At 37.5% G+C, this 4,571-nt stretch overlaps 1 long non-coding RNA gene across 1 annotated transcript; it reads right to left on the reverse strand.

Moving 5' to 3' along the window:
- Window positions 1-3,662: 3,662 nt before the first annotated feature.
- LOC113317907 lies at window positions 3,663-4,330 on the reverse strand. The gene is made up of 3 exons (XR_003344118.1): window positions 4,161-4,330; window positions 3,842-4,086; window positions 3,663-3,745 (listed from the first exon to the last, which is right to left on the reverse strand). It is a non-coding gene; the product is annotated as an uncharacterized LOC113317907 (long non-coding RNA).
- Window positions 4,331-4,571: the final 241 nt, after the last annotated feature.

Genomic DNA, 4,571 nt, shown 5'->3' on the forward strand with positions numbered 1-4,571 from the left:
TTCTTCTTTCTGATACGCTCTTCATCGCAGATTATTAAACCTCTCAGATTCATCTTTTTGGCGTCAGGCTGCAGAGGAAAATAAAAATACAAAAATCAAGATCAGCTGCGACCAGCTTAGTATATCAGATGTAGGAGATGTTAAAATTGCAGACAAGGGATTGTGCAACCAGTATTCACAAATCAAAGTAAGTCTTTTGCAGTTATCATCCATGGTTACATTGGTTGTACAAGGGTTCGACCAGACTTTCGACAAGAGTTTGAGGCGAGTAATCAGTGAAGAGGGCAACAGTTCTGCCCAAGTATTGTGTAGCTGCTAGTCTTGGCTCGAGGCTGTGCACAAGGGATGTCTGGCAAAGGCAAAAGCTTGATTTAGAACTTGAGATAAACATGGAAACATTGGTCGAATATTCAAAGATTGGATTTGTAAAACTTGGACGAAGATATGTACTCGAATTTATAAGTATATAAGATATGTACTCAAATTTGTAAGCAGTGCAGCGGATATGTACTCAATATAATAAGGGTGTAGACACGCACACGTTTGGTAGTAGAGGGTATTATGGTCATTTCAATGTTTTCAATTAATTTTGGACCTCCAGATAAAAGAAAATTCCGGTTGGACCCTACTATAATTAACTATATGGGCCTAGGACCAACCAACAAATTTTCCTTATTCATTTCCGTGAATGATTGATATTCCTATCTTTTATTTTTCTTGTTTGATTTTGATGAAAAGTGAGTGTTGATTTTATCGCAGTGTTGCATCAAGCACGAACGCAACGTCGTCGTAGAATATAAATCAAATGCCCTAGGCGAGGCGGGTTATTTTGGTTCTAATTATGATAACTGGGCCTGTAAAATAAAGAGAGGCCCATGTACATGGCCCGCACAAAGATCTAGCCCGAACACTTTATGAAGTTAGTCACCATATTTATGATACAGTAAAATAATTAATCCCACATTGGTAAGGGCAATAAAGAGCAATAGGTTTATAAGCAATTGGTGCTAGAATCGATACTTGCCAATGGCGAAGAGTTGGTTGGAGGGTCTAAGGGAGAAGCTCAGTCCATCGACGAGTTTGGATTAGCCCGTAATCTCTGGAGAGACCATGGTATTCGCCATTGGTGTTTTTTTTTTTTGCTCGAATTCGATATTTTATTTTCCATGCGAAAACTTATTCAACTTTGTTCCAAAGAAATTTTCCCCAGGCTAGGTTTTCCTTACTGTTTGATTACTGTTATAATGATAAAGTCAGAACTAAATTCAACTTTGGAATGCCTTTCCCTACGGATATGCTAAAACTCTTACCATGTTAGTTTGCATGCATCGATGATAGTTACGAGCCACAAGTGTTAATTAATGGTTTTATTAGGGTTCACTTTGGATTTAATTTGCGAAAACTACACTCCTTACGCATTTTCTTACGCCAATTTTGGGTATGCCAGTCCCAGTAGAATTGTTGATTTCAATCCACGGGAAGATCTCGCAGTGATTGAAGAATATAGTCAGGTTTAATATTGCTTGTACCTTTAGACATCTTGATATATGGGTGAGCAAAAAAGCGGAGTGAAAGAATCTTGGAGATACCCATTAACCAATTATTCGGACTTCCAAACCATTAGCTAATCCACACTATGTTTGAATCTAGTAGTTTTAGCATATCCATGACGACATGACCTTGAAATCAAAGAATGTTTACTTTTCTCATAGAGATTTCAGCAATTGGTGAAAAAAAAAAAATCAATCGTGCACATGACTTGTTTTTCAGACTTCTTGCCGGAACAATTTGGGCTAGCTTCTATTTAGGACATCCTGGAAATAATAGTCCCACAACCGAGAACGCAACTTTGTAAACCGTTTATATAGTAAGTTAAAATTGGATCACAAATCGCCAATCAGCTATGAATTGTATGCCCATCCTAATAGCTCGACATGAGCTATCAGCCAACCCCCAAAAGTTTGGAAAATAAATTTCTTCTTCAGGTAGTTTGTGTGCGTGCGAAGAATAGTCCTACATGGGCTATCAGCTAAACAATTGATTGATGAATTAAATCATAGTTCGAGATAAATCATAGTTCGAGATGCGCGTGCATGGTGCCGGCCGGGCCTCTACATTCATAGCTGATTGGTTTTTTTGCATTCAAGATCATGATAACCCTTGCATCTTGGCTTTTTTTTTTTTTGGTTATGGCAATTATGGAATTTCGGTACTAAATTCCATTATTGCCAAATTTAAGTCTAGAGGAGGTACTAGACATAGAAACTCCTTCCTATCAGCAAGAAGTTTCCTTATTTTATCAAGCCTTCGGCCTATAAATAAAAGCTCTAAGTTTTGTTTCAACTCTGACAAACCAATATACCGTTCGGTTGAAGAGAGGCTGTTCTGTTATTATTGAGAAACACACAAGAGAAGGAATAATAAGCAAGGAAGTTAATCGGTATTGCTGCTAAATCAGATATGGAATTGGTGAGAAACAGGTCCCATCATCAGAGTAATTGGTTTGTGAAGAGAGTTGAGAAACTAAAAGTATCCGAGCCAAAGTGGAAAAAAACATTCATTCGGAACATTGGAAGTTTCTGCAACAACGGAATATGGACAAACAGTAAACGGATGTATACAACGTATGACGCACAAAGTTATGCACTTAACTTTGATGACGGTAATGACAGAGGAAGTTTCCAAGTTCATCATCACTAGCGGGCAAGTTTGGAAGTTATGCTCTTAACTTTACATATTTTGTTATTTATTTTTTAATATTTTGGTCTAAGAAAGCACTGCACTTGTTTTCGCAAGATGCATGTTATGTTTGTAAGCCGCTTTGAGGTTCGTCCCCTCATGCTATAAGATGCTTCTGAGCCACCAAATGTTTTGCTACTTGAGTTTGATATTTTGATACAGGTCTGAATTAGTGTTAAGAAAAATTCAAAACGGATAAACAGATTCCTGTGTGATGGGCTGATAAATAAACCTGCGAAAATTCACGTTGAATAGCAGTATAATTTTTCCCACCTACAAAGTAAATAAGCCTGACCAACAATTCCTGCCCGTTAACTGCAGCACACAAGGCTTATTAGGCTTTTAAAAGATTACTTAGTACAACCAATTCAGACAAAACCACGTTTAATTTTATTCAAACACCAGCGAGTTACTCAAATGAATTGATATCTGATCAATATTAAAAATCCAATTCTCCCATGGCACCAAAAATCCACTTGATACAATAGAAGCTCAAAAGAGAGCTATGACGCTTAGACTCCCAAAATCCACTTGGAATACATGTCTGAACCTCACAAAATCCAATTGATTTATATCACTGTTGATGTTAAGGAAATGCTTAGACATTTCAATCTTTTTTCACGAATTCATTCTCTTCAAGTTTATACACAAAGGATTATAATTCACAAAGGATATTAATTCACAAAGGATTAAAAATAATATGTTTGAAGCCAAACTGATCTGGATAACGTGCCTTTTCACATCTTCAAAGGATTATAATTCTCTTCAAGTGTTTGCATCTTCAAGTTTATACACAAAGGATTATAATTCACAAAGGATTAAAAATAATATGTTTGAAGCCAAACTGATCTGGATAACGTGCCTTTTCACATCTTTACGATGCAAACACTCAGCTGTGAGAGAAAGAGCTTGGTACAAGCCTGAAGCCTTGCTCTGGATAACGGCCTTCCAGCAGTGGATCAGCCACCGTGATGAATTCCTTACCTCCCACCAGTTCACGTTTCTCCTGCACACTCACCAAACAAGAAATACAATCAACTGTTACTTTCTCAATCTGCATCCGTTGAAAAATGTTTGTAAAATAAACAACTAGACAGTTTACGGATTCTATGTGAAGAGGCCCGAACACCTAAGTGGCGTGTATCCATAGATTCTGGAGACCTTTCTTTAAACTATCTGGTCTCCATCAAGGCTGTAACCAATCAAATTCACTATGTTGGGATGGTTTAAGCTTCTACGGAGACAAATTGTCGAAAGCATTGACTGGTCACTGTAGCTTTAAATATGGTATGATCTTCTCCTGGATTACTACTGGAGCTTCCGCCAAATCTCAAAAGTCAAGATAATCTACACAGACATTAACAAGAGAGAATTCAAGTTATGTCAACAAGAGCAACAATATGTAACTAGTTTCTGCTTACCCTGAATTTTTGTTTGCCATATTCTGCCTTGTTTAGAACAAAGAGAGAGCTCCCTAGTCCCTATCAGGAAAGGAAAGACAACATGCAGCCTCACGAAGCTGCAAACCTGAGCGGAAACAATTCAAAAAAGAAACCCTCCACCTTATGGCAGTTCACTACAAGGCCCCAGATGTAATGCAAGTTTTGGTAGTACATGTAGACTGCCAATATAAATAACAAATGGGATTTGATTTTTCTGATGGTCTTTTGAGTAATGCTTAGCCCCTTGGAAACTGCATGAGTTCAAACTCCCCGGACAAAGAAAAGAGAATCAAATTCCATTTTAAGGTAAACTGCTTTTCAAAAAAGTAAATTGCTGTTGAAACCTTGTGGAATCGCTCAATTGCATGCATAAAAAAAGAACAAACTATC

This window comes from Papaver somniferum, chromosome 10 (assembly GCF_003573695.1).
Source record: "Papaver somniferum cultivar HN1 chromosome 10, ASM357369v1, whole genome shotgun sequence".
In the NCBI taxonomy this organism is placed as follows: Eukaryota; Viridiplantae; Streptophyta; class Magnoliopsida; order Ranunculales; family Papaveraceae; genus Papaver; species Papaver somniferum.